General features: G+C 46.8%; 1 protein-coding gene across 1 annotated transcript in view; it reads left to right on the forward strand.

Moving 5' to 3' along the window:
• Positions 1-21,546, forward strand: part of LOC146859999 (cysteine repeat modular protein 2-like) — a 648,096-nt gene that overhangs the window by 135,961 nt on the left and 490,589 nt on the right. The gene's annotated exons all lie outside the window — the stretch shown is intronic.

Genomic DNA, 21,546 nt, shown 5'->3' on the forward strand with positions numbered 1-21,546 from the left:
TTTCTACCAGTTTAGACAAAGGAAAGAAGTTTGGCCTGATTTAGAATTTGATGGACAGTACTCCATCTGTCAGGGCGGCAGAAGACCTTACCTTTTGCCATTCTGACAGACTACTATCTGACAAATGCAGTCATGACTGCAAGCCCAGTAGTTGTCTCAGTACATTGAAAGGATCATCCATCATGGTGGTTTCTTTCAATGTACAAAAAGGTTGGTGGACAAGCACAGTTGGTTTTGACAGCTCTCCACCAAACTTTTAAAAAGTTTTGTTTTTCAAAAACAAAGTCGCAAAGCGGGTGTTTCTTTCAGAAAACAGAAAACAAATTCCCCCAACACTCCAAGAGTACTCCCAGGATATGGGAGGCCCTTGCTTTTTGTCTGCCCCTCACTGCAAGGTTTTTCCTGGTGGTGAGGGACAGGAAAAAAGTAATTCCACATTACTCTCCAAATATGGTGGGTGGCCTGAAGTCCTTCCTACAATGGCCCCTACTCCGTATGACTGTTGGTGGCAGTTTTCCATCTATCGGGCCAAAGATGGCTCCATCAAAGGGGGCTCTGTTGATAGAAATGTTATGTTAGACCCATCTCTAACTAAGGCGGGTAGACTGATGGTTTAGCAAACGGGATACTCTGTCATGTTTCCTACTCTTTATTTGTGGCAAAGTGCACTTTGGGAGTGCCATGTTTGCAAAACTCTAAATTTGGCCCTCAGTTGCCTTACTATGTCTCTGTGTAAGTTTCAAATGTATACTTTGTAAGTTAAACCACTGTTAGAATCCACTAAGGCATTCTTCAGTCTGTGACGTCCAGACATATCTTTTTTATGTTGTAATTTTATTCTTATAAAACCACTGGGATTGAAAAATACATTTTTCTCCAAGTCATTTACATAAGATTTTGCTCAACTAAGGGCACTGATGGATCTCACAGACTTACCTCCCATTTTTTTTAACACTTTATTTTCCCATTTTGCAAGTAAAGTACCGTACATATTCAAACTTACAATTTGCACATGTTAGTAAAGTTCCATCCTTGTTTACATATAATGTTATACAGAAAAAACCTGCAGCTGGTTGTATTTTATAGGGTGCGTGACCAACGTCCCTGCGGCTTGAAGGAGTTGCCTTCTACTCAGCAGTGAACGTTATGTTAATTCCCAATCTTTTGGGGACTGTGATTATACATTATATTCAGCTTGTGGGTCAGTTGATTCCTGTAGTTCAAGTAGGTATGTATGTAGCGGTTGCCATATGTCTTGTGGTCTAGATGTTGGCATATGTAATTGTGCTTAAAGGCCACTATTCATGTTACAGTGTATTAGGCTATTAAGCCATGCCTTTTGCCCCGGTGGGTGCCTGCTTCCCCAATGTATGGCCACTTCCCTTTTAGCGAGCATTAGCGATATAGCCATGAAGCATCGTGCTGTTTTTGGGATGTCATGTACAAACCCCAGCAGTGCCTGCAATGGAGTGGGTGTGAGCTCAAGTTGTGTCATGCATGGCAATTCCATCAATATGGTTGTCCGGTACTTAGCCAGTTTTTCGCAAGTGCAGGTCATATGAGCAAAGTCTGCTGATGGAGAGTTACATTTAAGACATGTATGTGGACGGGATGGGTCCATCCAGTGCACTTTGATTGGTGTAACATATGCACACCATAGGAACTAAAAATGTAGTTACTTATGCTGGTGGTTTAGGGAAACTATGCACATCTGCATACAGCAGTGATTCCATTAAAAGTCAGATAGTGAGTGACCCAGAACCCATTCCCACGCAGCGCACCCTCCTGTGTCTCTGGCAGGGAGCAGTGCTATGTATGATTTGTACAGTTTGGACATCATGTGGTCCCCACCAGCATCCTTGATGAGTAATGTCAAGGATGACATTTCGTCCGGTTCAAAGGGGTAACTGGGGATCTGAGCCCTAAGAGCTCCCTGCAGCCACTATAATATAAATTGGTCCATCAGTGGAGCGTTTCAGAAGCGGGTGTCCTCTGTCCGAGAGAAAACGTGCCTGTCAGGGAACAAATCTCCAATAGTATTCAAGAAGTACCTCCACAGCGTTCGCTTTACAAGGGATCTCTTTTGTGATGGGCAGCCAAGTATTAGTAAGTGGCCCCCAGTTACCCTAATGAGTCTTTCCCAGGCCTAGCTGGTCATGGAGACCGTCTGAATATCGTGCGGGTGGCGAGGTAGTCCCGCCAGCAGCATTGCGGCTAGCGGGATGGGGTCCATGAGGTCCACTTCTGGTTTGGCGTACGGTATCCTGGGATCTGGGTAAGACTAATGTCTAGCAAAACTGCACTGGGCTAGCAGGTAGTATATGGGAAAATTTTGAATCCCAAAGCCTCCGCGTTTGTATGGTAGTGTCATAGTATCCCAGCTGATCCAAGGTTGTTTTCCACCCCATGTGAATCGCAATAACAGTGTACGAAGTGCTGCGAACAACGCATTAGTCAATGGGATTGGAATATTGTGAAACTGATAAAGAAATTGGGTCAGCAACACCATTTTCATTATGATAGCTATACGGCCTGCTATGGTTAGGGGCAGTCTCAGCCATCACTCATTTTGTCTGTTTTTCCAGCGCGTGTCCGTAGTTGAGCCGTATTATTTAATCCAATTCTCTGTTGATATTTATCCCCAGGTATTTGACGAATTCCTCTCACCACATTAGTGGAAATTCAGTATCCCTACTGCATGGAGCCGATGTCAGAGAGAACATTTCGGATTTGTCCCAGTTTGTGCAGTCCAGGCAAGGCACCATATCTGGTTCTTTCTCTAAATACGGGTCCCAGATTGTGGCTCGGGTGCCGCACGTATAGAATAATACTGTCTGCATATATTGTGATTAGGAGCGGGCCAGTTTTAAACTGCAGCCCTCTGTGAAGGTGACGTCTGCGCAGGTGACACACCAGGGGGGATCCAATGCTATTAAAACAATAGGGAAGAGAGTGGGCACCCCTGCCGCGTCCCTCATGTAGGAGAGAAAGTGGATGTCAGCGTTCCATTTAAACAAATGTAGACTGTAGGCTTTATATATATTAGTTTAATGAGGGAAATAAATCACAGTGGAATCCCCATTCTGCTCAGCGTGGTCTGTAGGAATGGCCATTCCAAGGAATCAAATGTTTTTTCAGCATCCAGCAATGCCGCGGCAGCCAGGACAGTGGGTGAGATACTATGATGGACTGCAAAGAGTCTATGCAGGTTCATGGCAGTGGATTTATGTGGGACGAACCCGGATTGGGCTGGGGATATTATCTGGACTAGTAAGAAAGAAAAACGGGTGGCTAGCATTTTGGCCAATATTTTATTGTCAAAGTTTAACAGTGAGAGCGGTGGATGAGAACCGCATTGCAGTGGGTCTTCTCCTGGTTTGGGGAGTAGTATTATCACTGCTTCACGGAGTTGAGTGGGAGGATGCCATTCCCCAATGCTTCCTGATAGATCTCTATGAGATACGGGGCAAGCAGATGCTTATATGCTTTATAAAAGCTGCCTGAGAAACCATTGAGGCGTCTTTGATCCATCCATGGCGTCTAATGATGGATGATCTTCTCCTCCATGAAAGACTCTCCAAGGAATTGTCATTGTGCCGAACAGTCATACTATGGCCACTTCGTCTAGATAATGGTTGCTGTCCGCTGTGTCTGCCGCGACCAGTGATGTGTACAGGTCGGAATAATTGGTAAGTACTTCACCTTGAATGCCAAGGGTGTCAGACATCTATGTGCCGTCAGGGCGCTGGAGAGCAGTTTTGTAAGGCTGGCCCTTAGGGGGCTGCAACAGTTGTGCAAGTGTGCAACCCAGTCTTTCCTCTTCCCGTATCGCCGTGCTACTGCATACTTTCCTAAGTACCGTGGATTGCACTCTGCCACTTCATGATATTCTGTCAGTAGTGCGGCCCGATGCTGTAGGCAGGACGTTTGGTACTGCAACATTTGGGTTAGATCTAACTCTAATAGTTTCTTTTCTAATTGGAACAGTGTGCGACGTAGATCTTTGAGGATTCCAGCATGTTGAGATGTACAGATCCCTCTTGAGTAGGCCTCCCATAATGTGGCCCAGGAGTTCACCGTCCCTTTATTAAGCTTAAAATATTCCACTATTGCCTATCATAATTCGGATCGAAACAGTTCATCCCGGAGGGCCATTTTAGGAAATCTCCACTGTCGCTCCATCCCGCCTTCCCAGGGGATAAAGAGCCTCAAGAGAACCGGTGAGTGACAAAGTGCGTGGCAGGTGCTGCATAGAATTAATCCACTGTGTCAGGCTAGGTAATCCAAGCGAGTTCAATTGTTGTGCTGTGCTGAGTAATGTGTATAGGCTGCCTGCATGGGGTGTTGATGGCGCCAAGCACCGTTCAGTGATATGTTTCCCTTAGCTCTGCTAGTATGCGTATGGCTCTGGGTTTTGCGACAGGCGTATCTGCTGTACTGTCGTGTTGGGGATCAAGTAGTAGGTTAAGGTCACCCCCCATGCATATCTGGTCTGCCTCCAATTGGTCAATTTGGGCCAGAAGTTCCAGATAAAACTCCGGGTTGTCAGTGTTTGGGGCATATACATTTACTAGAAGTATGGTGTTTCCTAGTAGGCACCCCTTCACCAGCAAGTAACGCCCCTGAGAGTCAGTCCACACCGCCATCATCTGGAATGGTACACGCTTATGAATCAGTATAAAGACCCCTCTAGTGTACGTGCTAAATACCGCGTAGTATCATACATATTAGACAGGTGTGTTTCTTGTAAAAAGGCAATGCCAACTTGGTGCCTCTGTAAATAGTGCCGTACCTGTTTGCCCTTGTGCGTATTGTTAAGCCCATGTATGTTCCAGGTCACTAGTGTAGTATCTGTGAAAGGGCAGACCCTGTCCTTTTCAATCATTGCTGCACTGAGAAACATGGGATGGACAGGTCGAAAAGCACCTGTACTGTATCAGAAACATTCTGAATAACAAGTGACTGTGAAACAATCTGAATGCACCCTCCCCCCACTCATACCCAGGCCTATTGCTGCATGTAAATCCCATACCCAAAAGCATTGCCATAATTTGAAACTTTAGCAACGTATGCAACTTTCAAACAATGAGGTGAGTATACACTGGGGTGACAGCGATGCAGCGCCGTCTCCCCGTTCCCTGTAAGATGAATAATGAAGGCTACATGACATGCACTAGGTACTTAGTCTTAGGCACGCTGAGAGTGATCATGCCCTTTTCGTAATCAGATGCAGTACTCCATTACGATGTAGCCACTGAACCGGGCCCAAGCAAGATGGTTAGCTGGCAGAAAACAGGTCTGCGCTGACTCTGGAGTTAGAGTCTCGGGGCGATCCTTCAGGAGAGGTCATTTGGCATATCCCCTGTGCCCCGGAGAAGGTTCAGAAAAATTCCTGCACCACTGTCGGGGTTGCAAAAATTCATGACCTCCTGTTGACATCCACCCTCAGGCGCGCTGGGTATAACATACAGTATTTCAGACCAAAGTTGCGAAGAGTGACTTTTACTCCAGTGTACTTTCGGTGGGCATCCTGGACCATTACTGTGAAGTCCGGGTAAAGGGAGATCGATGACCCCTGCTAACTGAGAGGGCCCCTCTTCCTCTCCAGACATAGTGCTGTATCTCTGTCTTGGAAATTTAGTAGCCGGGCAATTAGTCGGCACGTGGGACAGCCCAGGTTCGGGTGAGGCTCCAGAGTGCGATGCTCCCTCTCCACCACAACCTCCAGAGTGAAGGATTCTCGGCCAAACAGATCATTCAAAAGTTGCTCCACAAATACATCAAGTTGTCCTGTGTTTGTAGATTCCGGAATGCCCAGAATGCGGATGTTGGTGCGTCTAATCCTGGCTTCCAAATCCTCTTTTTTCATGGCATCCATCTTTAGCAGTTTTTCCACGTATTCCAGTCTTTTGGTCGTCTGGGCTGATCCATCCTCTAGATCCGACAACCTTCCCTTCGCCGTGTCAATCTGTTCCTCATGCCAGTCCCGGCGTGCCCCCATTGTGTCTAGGTGTTTATCCAAGGCTTCAAAACGGGTATCTAGGGCCTTGAAGCCTGCTCTAAGCTCCACCTTAATGGCCTCCGCCCCGGCCGGGGCCACTGTATTGGTGTCCGGCAGGTTTCCGCCCTCTGCCATTTCAGGGCCGGGTGCCTCCCTAACACGCTTAGCTTTATTGAAATTCAGCTAGTGCTGTGTTTTGGGTTGCCGCCGACCATGAACGACCAGTGGAGAAGAGTATGTGTTCCTTTTTTGTGCAAGGGGTGGCACGGGTCAGTGTCTAGCCCTACCGTGGTCGTATCTGTGCTTAGCAGATGAAGAATAATCTAGGAGTGTTTCTCGGCTTTCCGGCACCACTGACAGCGACACAGAGCGGTGCGCCCCCCTGCAAGTTGTGATCTGCCCCCAGGGAGAGGGAGGTTTACCCAGCAGTAGATGTGCCATCCAGTCAATCTGGGGGACTCGCCTGAGTTAAATATAGTCACTCCAAGGGCCTCTACTCCAGTAGTGCCTGCAGCAGGGCTCGTGTGCAGCCCCCACCAGGGAGGCAATTTCCCTGTCCAATCCGTCAGTGCCTGCTCCGCCTTCGGTGATCGGGCCTTATGCAAGAAGGTGGTTGTGGCCGTTAGCATGGCGATGTTTTATAGACCCAGATTCACAGTTATCCCAGGCCTCCCGTTATTGGCTTATGCTGCAGTATTTGCACAGATGAATTCAGGCAAGAGGTCGAGGCAGAGAAGGGTAGGAGAGGGAGAAACCAAGGGGAAGGCCTTCCCAGTGCCAGGCTGGCCCAACATTGCCCTGCAGCCAGCCCCCAGGTTCACCGGTGGTCCCTGTCACCACGGGGTCTCCGGGTGTAGAGTGGATGAAACCTTACCTGGCACAGGGTCCTGCTGGGGCAAGGCGCTCCTCCCGTCATCTTGTATTCTTCAAGCCGCTGTGTGTGCTGGTTGTTTCTGGCCCCATCCGGGCCCATCTATCACAGCTGGCATGCACTTCTTCTTCTTTCCCCAGTGACTGGCTTCCTCAGTCAGTTGGGTCCGGAGGTTCGGCGAGCCCCAGATGGCCACGGCAGGTACAATGTCTCTCAAGCCGGGTGTGGAGCCCTCCTTCACTCGTGGCCTCTTCCAGTCCCACGAGGGCCACATTCTATGTCCAGATCGGCAGCAGCCGTGCCCATGCTCGTGCCGATTTTACATCCCTCTTGGCCCCGTCTATGCCGCAGCTCATCACAGCATCCGTTCCACCTCTTAGATGGCATTTATAGCCCTGTGCATTGTTAAGATCTTGGGGAGTTCGGCGGAGCTACAGAGCTACGCGGCCATCTTGGTCGGCAGCTTGGCCACACCCCCGACTTACCTCACGTTTGAATCGTGATCTGTACTACAATGAGGTCCTGAGATTACTTTTGGTGACAATAGCCTTGTGATGTTAATAAAATTAATCCTATTACAAATACAATTATATTTGGAATCACAATGCAAGTAGATCTGTATGCTTTATAGGTATCTACTATACGGTCAATATATTGTTACTAAACATCTCTATTTATGTCTGATATGTGTCTGGTTATAGCAGTCGTGTTATGTTTTCTGTCCTTATTTCCTAAATGAAGCATTTGTCATTATCCCTTTTCATAAGTTTCTTCTAATGTTTTATTTTCATTTTGATTTCTTCATTTTCACTTAATTCCAAATGTCAGCTCAGCCCAGAGCCCTATGCAATTGTGAATGAGATACCAAATGTGTGTCCCTTTTGCCAATTGAATACGGTTACTTTCACATTTGCTGGTATTTTGCACAACGTTTAGAAAAGAATTTAAGAAAATGCTGCTTTTTTATGGAGGACTGCAGAGCAGCCAAATAAAGGGACTGTTGATCATATTGCACAGATGTGATGACATAAGACTCTGTTATCTCCTTGGTACATTTTTTGATTTTGTGAAGCAATGTAAGGTCTGGGAAATTGACATATACACGGAGCACAAGGAGTTAGCACGTGGCACTTTAGATATAGTCCTGTTTACTTTTATTGAAAATCCTTTTCTTGTTACTTTTATTTATGGTCGAATGGGGGGTGATGCTATATCTACGAAGGACCTGAGGAATTGATATGCAAAAGAAGACTTGTTAAGACAAGTATAGAGAAGTTACAGCAACTGCACTCTGTGCCATAGCTAAATTGCACTTTGCCTTTAGTAGAAACTCTTTGCATATTACCATCTAATTGAATATTTTCTTTGCTTCTTCCTTTCAAAAATATGTTACAAGTAACCGCATCTTTCACTTTATTTGAAATGATTGTGGTCTGACTACAGAATCTAGTTGTTGCTGCTTTTTGTTTAAAACAGATAGATGCCAAATGGAAGACCGCAGAAGGCACTTGTTTCGAAACTATTCTGGTTTCATGACGGAATCTCGAACTTGTGGCTCCCATTTCAAAACTGAGATCTGACCCATCAAAGAGTATAGATTGGATGAGTAGATGTCTTTGTAGTCTGATATTTATATTATTTTAAGATGTCCTTTATCGTTCACAGAGGAGTATCTAAAATGTGGTGATATGTCATTAAAATATTTAGTAACTTGTGTTTAATATCTCTTTTAAAATGTAGAGCATTGCTGATTTTTTAAAAATATTTTAATTGAGTGCACCGGTTGTAATGTTTGTTTTGCCTAATCGGCATAATATCAAGCGAAAAATAAGCTTGGACTCGAACTATACCCAGTAAGACAATTGCATGAACATGCAAGGGGCTTCGGATAAACATTGCATTGGGAGCCCACTGCACTGCCGGGGCATGGCACGGCACTGTATTGTCTTGTGATTTAATTTATGTAGCACGTCTTACAGTCGATGAGGGGTCAGGGAGCACGCTCTTCCACGGGACTGCTGTCGATGGAACATTTTCAGGTGGCCTGAAGGACTATATTTTTATGTTGTGCATGATGACGTTTCATGCATCTTGACATGCGTTTGAAGTGAAAAGGCATGAGAGAAGATGCTCATGCCCTAGGTGTCATACTAGATTTGGATAGACAGTGAACTCGGAGTGGCCTATGTGCAAGGTGTTCTTAGTGCAGTGCAAGGATGACAGAGACTGCTTAAGTATGTAGCTGGACCTGAGTGAGGGATATGATAAAAATGTGAGAAAATATGCAGCTGTTCATGTGGATACCTGTTTTTATTGGGCTGTAAAAATACCAAAACTATATTGAAAATGGGCATGAATATGGAAGGTGCAATCTTCCATATTGTATATGTCCTAGAATCTACACTGGGATAGCATAGTTTAGGGTATTTTGCTGGTATAGGCGTAGAATGATCCATCCATGGAGCGCCCGATAGGAATGGGTATTATACAAGTAGTATCGTACATGCCCTAATGAATTCAATGTGGAGACTCATAGATGCTATCGTTTTTTGTTTGTTTTATATAGAGCAAACTAGACCGAAAGGTATCGGAGTGCTTTACATGAGCTCCAGTTGCGTTACAGACGTACATATTTATTTTTGTTTAGCATGGGCAGATTAGGTGATTTGCACAGAATCACAGGATGTTGAGCAGCTCTGCGGAGCCTCGAACCCGGTACTCCAGCTTCGAGGTCATTGAATGACCTGGGGCCGTATGATGGAAGTATTCCGCTTGTGTGTCCCCTTCTGTAACAATGAATATCTCTGGCGCACATACAGCACCAGCGGTTCCTCAAGACAGCGTTCCCACATTTCCAGTGGGGCATGGACCAATGCGAATGAGGAAAGCCCTTTGCCTCTGCGCCCGCACTGCATTACAGACGCGGACGCAGAGGCAAAGAAGCTCTCAAGAGGCACACTGACAGTGCGCCACCTAGAATATGGAGCACTGCCTGAGCGCCCCCTGATTGTAACCCTCTGGCAGGGGAGAGGGGTCCTATAGACCCCTTCCCTTTGCAGTCGGGTGAAGTCACTGAGTGCACCAGCCTTCAAGGGGATCTCTAATTCCCTTCAAAAGTGTAGGCAGGTTGCCACCTGAACTTTGAAAACACTGAGCGGCTTTAAAGCAGCCGCTCTGTTTTTCACATGAATGCGCTACCCCCAGGGCAGCGCGAGTTCGCGGCTGCCCTGAGGGAAACACATTCGCCATAATGCAGCACATTTTCCTGTATTGCTCTGGGCGCACCTTTTTAAAGGTGCGCCCAGTGCAAACCAGGAAAATGTGCCACAGCCACAAAATGGCCCCATGCATATTTAATCAGTTGCCGGTTGGCCATTGAAGAAAATCAGCTGCCGCGGGGGGGTTTAGAATCCGATCCCAACTGCTAGCCAGTTTTCAATCCTCTCACGGAGTACTAATCACGTAGACTGCTGTGTGATTAGTACTCCTTGACAGGATTTTCTTCAACGGCCAATCCGCAACTGATTACTAGATCTATCCAGACTACGTTAACTTAAAGACTTTGCATTTTTGCTGGCTGCAACTCAAAGACTCCACTCTTGAGTCACATCGCTAACGCGAGCTGGCTGCCATCCACCACTCCCCCCCCCCACCTCCCCCGTCCTGAAGAAAACCCGCCATGACCTTTAAATAGTGCATCATCTGGGTCGAAACATTGACGAATATATGGTTCAGCTTTTCACATGTCTCTTGGCTCAAATTAGCAGGCAAAAGTGCTGCCCACCAGAGACATTGTTCTTCCTCATCCTGACCATCTTGTATTTAATCTTCTTGATAAACTGTACATACTCTCCCATTGTATATATAATATCCACTGCACCACTTTCACTGAGCACCATCAATTTATGTGTATATACCTTGCAATCATATAAAATAAGAAGTTCCCAAACATTCAATAGTCGGTGTTGTTGTTTTCCAACTACATGTAACGTACATGTCATTTTCTAAAAATAATTTGACCTCTTTTCTGATTCTGTACAACGTTTAAATTGTTTACATCTTTGATTCACTCTTTTTATGTAAAGCGATTGTTGCCCCCGACAGAACCACTGTAGCTTTCTATATGTGAAATATTCTGAGCAGTTACAGAGAAGCAAACCAAGGTGCCAACTTATACCTCACAAACACCTGTCTTTTGGGTCCACCCAAGAGCGGGGAAAGCACAATTCATTGGTGTGGGTGATTTTAATATACCAGACAGAGAGAGGATGCAAACAGTGATTATGTGGATTGAATGCTTTTGGGGTAATGAAAAAAGGGCGACTGAACGTTTGCTGTCAAAAGGAGTGCAACAGTGCAGAGGTCCCGGCTTAAAACAACTTACCCCTTTCCAAGCTCAAGTAGGCCAAGACAAGGAGGTTGCCATTTGAAGGTACCATTAACCTCTCTGTCCTTTATCTGACATGCAGGATGACCATTCAAGTACCTGAACTACGAAACTAAATGGACTCTCACAGGGAATAAGCACTCCGTCAAGGACTGTTGACTGGGTTGTTAGACATGACAGCCTTAGGGTGGACTTCCTCCAAATGTTTTGCCTGCTTTCCTCCAATATTGCAGAATTATTGTTGTTGGCCATAGGACTCTAAGCACTTTACCACTGCCAACCAGTGCTAAAGTGCATGTGCTTCTCCCCTAAAACATGGTTTGATTGACTTATCCACAATGGGCATATTTAATGTATCTGTAAGTCCCTAGTGGACTGCACTAGATGTGCCCCAGGTCTCGAAATTAAATGCTACTAGTGGGTCTGAAAAAGACACACAAATGATGGACGGAATGTGAAACAAATGTAACATTCACTCCCAGTCAAGAGATCTGGGTTAAATCTATTGCTCACCATGTGCCCCAGTTTAGACACAGCCATATGCAAATCAGTCTTGACCCTGCTCCTCATGGGAACACTCCAACCCGAACTGCCAAGCCAGTTCCTCCCTGGACCAGAAATGAACATCCCGGGACCGGTTTCGGGGTATAACCCCTCAACAGCCAGGACAGCTTGAATAAAGTGGCACAGTGAGTCCAGGACCCACGTCTGGGCATGCCCGGTGCACTTCAGGCGAGAAAGCAATAGTCACACAAATGATGGATGGAATGCGGAGCAAATCAGACATTCAGCCCCAGGCAAGAGATCTGGGTTAAATCCATTGTTCTTTTTCTCACCATGCCACCCCAGTTTAGACCCAGCCATATGCAAATCAGTCTTGATCCTGCTCGAACAGTCCAGCCCGAAGTGACAAGCCAGGTCCTTGCTGGACCACAAACAAGCATCCTGGGGCCAAATTTCAGGTATCACCCCTCATCAGCCAGGCTAGCTTGAATCCAGTCAAGAGATCTGGGTTAAGTCCATTGTTCTTTTGCTCACCATACCACCCCAGTTTAGACCCAGCCATTTGCATATCAGTCTTAACCCTGTTCCTCATGAGAATAGTCCAGCCCGAACACCCAAGCCAGGTACTTCCTGGACCAGAAACAAGCATCCTGGGACCAGTTATGGGGTATTACCCCTCATCAGCCAGGCTAGTTTAAATCCAGTGGCACAGTGAGCCTTGGACCCATGTCTAGGCATTACTGGCACACTTAGGGCGAGAAAGCAAAAGACACACAAATGATGGATAAAATGCAGAACAAATCAAGCATTCACCCCCAGTCAAGAGATCTGGGTTAAACCCATCGTTCTTTTGCTCACCGTGCCACCCCAGTTTAGATCCAGACATATGCAAATCAGTCTAGACCCTGCTTCTCATGGAAACAGTCCAGCCCGAACTGCCAAGCCAGGTTTCCCTGGGCCAGAAACAAGCATCATGGGACCAGTTTCGGGGTCTTACTCCTCATCAGCCAGGCTTGCTTGAATCCAGTCAAGAGATCGGAGTTAAATCCATCCTTCTTTTGATCATAATTTCACCCCAGTTTAGACCCAGCCATATGCATATCAGTCTTGACCCTGTTCCTTATGGGAACAGTCCAGCCCGAAGCCAGGTCCTTCCTCGACCAGAAACCAGCATCCACAGGACCAGTTTTGGAAATCACCCCTCATCAGATAGGCTAGCTTGAATCCAGTGGCAGTGTGAGCCCAGGGTCCACATCTGGGCATACCCGGTGCACTTAGGGTGAGAATGCAAAAGACACTCAAATGACAAAATGCAGAACAAATCAAACATTCACCCCTGCAGCACTGATTGTGCACATACACAAGAAGCACTTTAAACATGTCTCAGAGCTGCCACTGCAGGGCCAGTGCATGCAGTTTACACCTTCATGATGACTTGGCATTTAGCACTCCTCGCCAAGCCTTAAACTTCCATTTTACTACACATAAGTTACCAATAATGTAGGCCCTAGGTAGTACATCAGGCAGGGTGCTGTGTAATCAAAAGGCAGGACATGTACTTTTAAGTTTTGCATGTCTTGGTAGTAAAAAACCACCAAATTAGTTTTTCACTACCGTGAAGCCTACCCCTCTCATAAGTTAACATTGAGGATTCCTTATTACACTTATAAGCTGTAATTCCTGATTGAGAAAGAATGATCTATCATTTTTCATATCACTGGAGTGGTAGTGATAAATCCTGTTAACCTGTAAAGTGGCATTTATCACTAACCTTTGTAAAAAGTCAACTATTTGAAAGATTGAATTGTTCTGTACTTAGCCCTGTGTGCCTTCATCCTGTCTCAAATACACATCTGGGGTGGATGACTGCTAGACTTTGTGCATTCCCTCTAGAGAGTCACATGCAAATGGAGCTTAGGTGTGACTGAGTGGCCATCTCCATCCTCATGGGATATCAAGTCAAGTCAAAGGCTTTATTTCGATAAAAACATATCATAAAAGCTTTACAATTAAAAAAGAGTTTAAATTCATTTAAGTTAAAATCCAAATATCACATTAAGAGAAAGACATATCATAAATAGATGTTAAGAACGTATTAAACAATTTCTTTAAGCCTTTTGCTTCTGATGCACCATGCCCAAGATAGGAATTTTGATAGGGCGCAAGCATACAGAGGGCGGGAGTCAGACATTAAAATACGTAACGCCTCAATGTAGTGCCTAGTGCCTAAGGAACGGCACAATTGCTTAAGCCATCTTCTTCTTGGGTATGCATACTGTGGGCATTCAAATAAAAAATGGGCCACAGACTCTTGTCTAGATAGACAAAAAGGACAAAATTCAGTGGTCTGGGCAGGGGGATTCCACCGGGAAGTAAAAACATAAAGTGGGAGAGTCCCGGTCCTAAATTTGAAATAAAGAGATCTATCAAAAGGTCTCTCAATAATGTCGAGATACAATTCCCGGATCGGCTGATCCTTGAATTCCAGAAAGTCCTCCGTGAGTCTACCCAATGTACAGTTCAATTTTCTTTGAGTCGCAATCCAATTCCAGTATAGAGACTTAAGCGTAGCTTTCGGTGGGGAAGACCTGTTTTCCCATGCTGCGCTTAGCCCCAGATTGCACAAGAGGATTTTCATGTCGCTCAGCCACTTTATCTTGTGCCATCCCGGGAGTGACATAACTTCGGAGAGGCCTTTGGCATATTTAGCTAGTTCCGGGACACGCCATAGTCGGGCCCATAGCAGTAGAGGGCGAAGTTTCGCCAGGTCATCAATAGGACGACAACCTAGTTCGAGCATCAGTGGGGTCGTTGGAGTACCTTGAGGGAGTGACATGATGGCCCTACAAAACTTTCTCTCAGCTCTTGACAACTCACTAATATTGCATGAACCCCACAGCTCAGCCCCGTAAAGAGCAGAGCTGACTGCCCTTGCTGCATAAATTTCCATAACAGGGGCTATAGGTCTAATAGCACAGGAGCGCTGTTCCTTCAGTAGGGCCCCTGTTACTCTCTTGTGGGCTAGCAACATCTTGCATAAGTGGGGGGCCCATTGCATATTATGAGATAAGCGGATCCCTAGGTAATCAAACACATCCACCCTCCCCAAAGGTACGTCATTTAATTTCAAAGGGCGCACAAGTTTTTTGGGGGGGTTCATCACAAGATATTTCGTTTTGTCAGTGTTAATTACCAGGCCCCGTTTAGCGCAAAAGAGTTGGAAGTTATTTAATAATTTTTGGAGGCCCATAGGGGATTTGGAGAGTAAAAGGGTGTCGTCCGCGAAGAGGAGGGTAGGGATACGTTCCCCTGCCAGGGATGGTTCATCTGAAGGATCGTTCAGCAGATGCTCAACCACACCGTTCACATATAAGGAAAAAAGGGTGGGGGCTAGAACACATCCCTGGCGAACCCCTCTCTCTACCGGGATTCTACTAGTTCTCTCTCCATCCCTGCCCCATCTAATCTGGGCAAAGTTGTTTTCATGCAACCTTGCAATTAACAAAAGTAAGTAGTGGGGTACCCCCATGTCAGCAAGGACTCTCCAGAGGGTCTCCCTGGGTACCAAATCAAAGGCAGTCTTTAAATCGATAAATGCGAGATAAAGACTGCCCTTGCCTAGGACCACCACCTTCCAATACACTAGTAACAATCTAAATGTCTGTTCAATGGTACCAGTGCCTGTTCTAAATCCTGCCTGGTAGTCGGAAAGGATATTGGTTTCGTCGATCCATTGTGATAATCTGACCAACAACACCTTCCCGACTACCTTTTGGGTTATATCCAGCAGGCTTATAGGTCTATAGTTAGACGGGTCGTCCCTGGCCCCCTTTTTGAAAATAGGGACGACCTCCGCCCCTTTCCACGATGCCGGAATAGGAGCTCCCCTACTAATGGCATTGATCAAACAGCAAATGAATTTGCCCCAATTCGAAATATCCGAACGTAGCAGATCCCCGGGGATACCATCTAAGCCGGCTGCTTTTTGGGGCCTAATGTTACCAATTGCATACTCGACTTCTTTGATCGAAAAAGCAGAATCTGCCAAACCTACCCCCCAGTCATTGAGTGTCGTGATTGTGCCTAACGTGTCGATTTCATAGTCTACGCTTCTTATTGGGAGGTCGGGAGTTGCTGACGCCACCCCCCGCACCAGATCATCATTAGAGGTGGCTATGGGGGAAGTATCAAGAATATCCCCAGTGTGGCTAGCATACAATTTAGTAAAATGATCGACCCATGCTTGACTTGTGATATTGCATGTGATGAGTTCGCTGTCGGGTCTTGTTTTAGCTCTAACTGCATCCCAAAAACGCCTTGGATCTTTCCCCAAGCTGGCCTCTTTTAAGGAGCACCAGTATTCAAGCTCCCACTCCTTTCTAGCGCTTGCGAGGGTTTTCTTATATAATGTCCTAGCTCCCTGAATTGCTCCTTGATTTTTACTTTTGATGGCCTTAATCAAGAGTGATTTTGCATGTCTACAGGCAGATGTATACCAGTCATGTTTCCCCCTAGGGTTCCTAGTTACCTTGTTCTTGGCCAGATGCTCCTCTTTAGAAAACACATTCCCAATAGACCTAAGGGTTTCCTCAAAGATGGAAGTGACCCGGCCAGGGGTCGAGAAGGCCGGGTCACTGTTGTCCAACTCCATTTGTGAGGCAATAAGCAGTGTGTGTATAGTGTTGAGTTTGGTTTCATCCTTGGAGACCAAACTCCACTTCAAACGTCTCCCACAAGAGGAGACAGAGATTTTGTTAGCTACCTTAGGAGATGTTTTAATCCTATCGTTGGGCCAGGGATTCCTAAGGGACAAGGAAAGCGAATTATGGTCGCTTTCAACTGTAGACAAAACGACCATATCCTGGACAAAACCCCAGAGAAAGAAATCTAGCATGATATAGTCGATCCTTGAGGTGCAGTTAGGTCTGTTAAATGTGGCCGCGCCCATAGGATCTGAGCGTGTGCGGCCATTGGCAGCTCTCAAGTCGAACTCCAGCGTTAGAGCATTCAACTGGATCGCAGTTGCAGACCATTTTTTAACCGGGGGGATGGCCAAAGACGGGATGCCCCATCTTTCGTCATCCTCAGCCGGGTCAGAAGCGTCATCCTGTATCAGGGGCTCGTAGGTGCAATTAAAGTCGCCCGCGACCAGAACTTTAGCTCGAACTGTATTTTCTCTCAATATCGTGTCAAGAATGGAGACTGTCGGAGACGTAGAGCCACACTTAGCACCTCTGGCATATACATTAAGTACATCAAGAATAAATCCCCTTTGGGGACCTCTCAGGGAGATTCCTAGGATGTCAGGACAATTGATTTGTTTTGCATCTATACGAAGATTTAGAGCAATGCTTATCCAAATGAGTAGGCCTCCAGAGGGACGGCCTATCCCATTTCTAGCAAGAACTGCAGGGACAAAATAGGTGACATAACCTACCCGGTGTAAAGGTTCTAAACTCCAGGTCTCTTGGAATAAACAGATCGTGTGTGCCTCTACTAAGGCATTCCACTCCGGAAGGCATAATTTCCTGTGGATGCCAGCAAGATTCCAACTTAGAATTTTTAGAGTACCAAGAGGATCTTGGACGACATTTTTTTGGGCACTTTGGTGGACAATAGAGGGCGTGAATAAAACAGGGGGCACAAGCTCAGTGGAGAGCTGAGGCGGTATGCTCCCATGCCCTGTGGTCACAGTGGAGCATGGGCTTAGAGCGGAGGCCTGCGGGGTTTCTTGAGGAATTAATTTTGGGGATGAGGCAGTCTTGGTGGAATCAATACTGTTTTCAAAGACAAAACTATCTAGGGGCTGGGATAATTTGGGACTATCATGTTCGGTGACCTCAGGGCGATTTACTGGACCCGGTGATGGTCAATCCACTTCCTCTAAACAGCTAAATCTGTTAGCGAGTGGTAAACCTCTCCAGCCAACAGAGAGAGCTGCGTCTCTGCCCTCGTAATCCGGCCAATCGCTCCACTCCCTTCTTATATTCCAGTTGTTTATTTGTGGCATGTTCCTATCGGGGATGTCGGCCCAATAGTTTGTGGGAGGATAAAAGGAAGAGAGCCTTCTCACCTTTATTCCATCGTACTTAGGCCACATGCCACGACGGCAAATATAATCCGCCGTACGTGGATTGTCAAAATTAACTATAATGCAGTCCCCTTGGCTTGTTTTCTTCTCGCTTCCCACCCAAGGGACCCTACGCACCATTAGGATCCTACTACCACAGGAGGGTGGGAGCGGTCTGTTGGTATTGAGCCAATGCTGGACCTTGTTTTTTAAGGCCCACGTTGGTTCCTCAGCTTTTGGCCTTAACTCGGGGACACCGGTCAGGATCACAACATATGGATCTGCGTCTGCTGGTAAATGTATGTGGTGCCCGTGCTCCCCCCTGATATTATCATTAGGGTGTGTTGGCCCTGAGGATTTAAGTAGTGTGTTTTCTGAGATTTTGGCAGGGCCGGGGGGTTTAGGGGGCTCCACAACTTTCTTTAATTGAGCTGGCAGTGGCTTTGATCTTGTGTTTAATACATGGGAGGGTGCATTTGCCACTGGCCGCTCCGTTCTCAAGGTTGTGGGGGTTGGTTGCGGTTCCTCATGAGTAGCCAGCCCAACGCCCAACTGGACCCTAGGGGAAACATTCATTGAGGATAACTGTTTTTCAATGTTAGAAAGGGATAGTGCAATGGGTTGCATAAAGTCTTTGATAAGCTCTTCTAATCTAGATAAAAATAAGTTTTTAGCCTCGCAGACTTTGCAACCCTCGCCCAAACTACCAAGGTCACCAAGAGTTGTTATGTTTGTGGGCGGAGCAGTTATATCAGTGGCTGAATTAGGTAGGTTACTCTGATTAGGTATGCTTTTGCTTTGTACCCGAATAGGCGGTATTTTTTTCTTAGGTTTACCCTTGCATTTTTCCACCTCCCTAGGCTTCTTCCGTTTTGGAATGGCGCCCTCCCTCTTCCCCCTTGAGTGATTAACAGTGGGAAGCTCCTGCCTTGAACTAGTAAAAAGATCGGGCGTCTTCTCAAGAGCGTCGCTTGAGTGCATGTCCGAAAGAGCCAATGAGGCCGAGAGATCGACCGTATTTGGCACGCCATGGGTTTCAGCCTGGATTTCAATAAGAGGTCTAAGGTCCCTAGGGCTAGTGGGTGTCTTGGCTAAGGCCAAAGGGCCTATAGAGGAACGCCTTGCTAAGGCCAAATCCTGAGATACCCTCCGCTCCAAGAGCGATATGCCTTGGTTGATGGCTTCATTTGCCCTGGTGATGTACTGGTCAATTGGGCCAGATGTCTGTACTTCCCCATGTGCAGTTTTACTCCTAGAAGCCCTCGGCATCCTATCACAACTACTAGATATGTACACAATACAAACTAGAGCTAGTCAACTAAGCAGAAATCGCTAGTATGGTACTTAGTGTGTATATTAAAGATGGCAGAGCAAAAACACCTATCTAAAATGTAAGAGGGGGGGCCCAGTCCAGTCTTACCCGGTCTTTAACGGGCTTAAACGGGCCCGCCCTTGGCCCGGGCTTCGCCCGGCGCTGCCCGCGCGCTGTCCCGCGACGCGGGAGGTATGCAGGAATTTAAAGCGCCTCCGGGCGCGTGAATAGCGTCACCTGATTGGCCCTCCGGAGCTGGGGAGACTGGGTAATGTAGTTTTCTCCACTCGGCGGCCGCGTTTTTGGCAGGGCGGCGGCGGGAGGAAATGAGGCCAGGAACACCCAGAACAAACACGAGGAACAACAGGTAGGTTTTTATGGGTCCCACAAGTTCTCAACAGCGTCAGGACAACACCCGCTCCCCCGGAGGTATGCAGGAATTTAAAGCGCCTCCGGGCGCGTGAATAGCGTCACCTGATTGGCCCTCCGGAGCTGGGGAGACTGGGTAATGTAGTTTTCTCCACTCGGCGGCCGCGTTTTTGGCAGGGCGGCGGCGGGAGGAAATGAGGCCAGGAACACCCAGAACAAACACGAGGAACAACAGGTAGGTTTTTATGGGTCCCACAAGTTCTCAACAGCGTCAGGACAACACCCGCTCCCCCGGAGGTATGCAGGAATTTAAAGCGCCTCCGGGCGCGTGAATAGCGTCACCTGATTGGCCCTCCGGAGCTGGGGAGACTGGGTAATGTAGTTTTCTCCACTCGGCGGCCGCGTTTTTGGCAGGGCGGCGGCGGGAGGAAATGAGGCCAGGAACACCCAGAACAAACACGAGGAACAACAGGTAGGTTTTTATGGGTCCCACAAGTTCTCAACAGCGTCAGGACAACGGGATATCATTAGCAGGGTGGGAGGAAGGGGCTGACACACCTGAATAGGTTGCATCCTGTCCCCATACAAAGGGCTGTATATCCCCTTAGAGTGAGTCTGGAGCTAGGGTTTGGAGGGAGGACCTCTGTGCACTTTGAAGCCCCCTTTTGAAGTGAACTCCACTTCAAAGGCACAACTGGGTCGAAGTACTGGGTCTCTGACCCCACCAAATCGGACACCACTGGACCTGTGGAAGGACCGCTGTGCTGCTACAAGGACTGCCACTCTGCTGGAATGCTGCTCTGGAAGAGCTACTTTTCTGCTGTGCTGCCCTGCTGCCTGCTACCCTCTATCCTGCTGAGGAAGAACTGGACTACCTTACTTGAACTCAGGGTGATTTCCAAGGGCATGCTGGCCTACCTCCTGTTTTAAGGATATCAAAGTCTTACACCCTGCTCCTGTGCCTGTACCTGGCCCACTGGAAGTAGATCCAAGTGCTTGCACCATTGGAACCAATGCATCTTTTGCTTCATGAGCAGAATCAATGCATCAGTGCTGTTGCAGGAACAGAACCGGTGCATCGCCATCGGAAACCACGCATCTGAATCACTGCATCGCAGCCACTGCAGAGAGAGATGATCGCATCTCCTCAAGTGTGTGGAAAAACCCGGTGCATCAGCTTCAGAACCAGTGCATCTTGGAACCATCGCTTTGACTTCGGAACTGGCGCATTGCCATTATTGCGTGGAGAAAATAGACTCATTACCTCGACTTTGGGATCGACACCTACTCATCACAAGGCTGCACACCTCATCTCACTGTTGCGACCAGGATCAAGGTACTTTTCTTCAATGGGCCTTGCATGGCTCCTATATCTGGCCCACGCTCAATCGTAGTCAACCTGAACTCTTGGCTTTGCCCCTGTCCAGCATGACCAGAGAACTCCATAGGCACTTATTGCTTCTAACCGCTATTTTTCACTTTTAATCTTTCAAAATTCATATATTGACTTCTGCTTATTGGATGTTTGTCATTTTGGTCTTGTTTTATTTATAAAAATATATTCTATTTGTCTAAACTGGTGTGGAGTCTTTTGTGGTGTTTTCACTGTGTTACTATTCAAAGTGCGGCACAAAAACTTTACATACTGCCTCTTAAATTAAGCCTGCCTACTCTGTACCAAACTATCAGAGGGTGAGCACAGGTTAATTTATACTGTCTATCTGACTTACCCTGACTAGAATTTTGGTTCCTGCTTGGACAGAGTGCATACCTCTGCCAAACAGAAACCAGTTACAAACATTTGTGATAAGCGGTGAGGATATGAATTGTGTTTGTGCAGTGCCATACAGTGATTTGGTGCACACTATTACTCCATATCTAGACCAATTTGAGTAAATTCTCCATGATTGACACTTCTTGATTTTTTTCAAAGTTTCTCAATTCAAATTTACTGTTGTGTCTGTGACCTCACCTGTCATGATGGAGTTTGAGCTGACCAACCTAGAGAACTATACTGTGGCCCAGCTCAAGG

This window comes from Triturus cristatus, chromosome 3_1, assembly GCF_964204655.1.
Source record: "Triturus cristatus chromosome 3_1, aTriCri1.1, whole genome shotgun sequence".
Taxonomy (NCBI): Eukaryota; Metazoa; Chordata; class Amphibia; order Caudata; family Salamandridae; genus Triturus; species Triturus cristatus.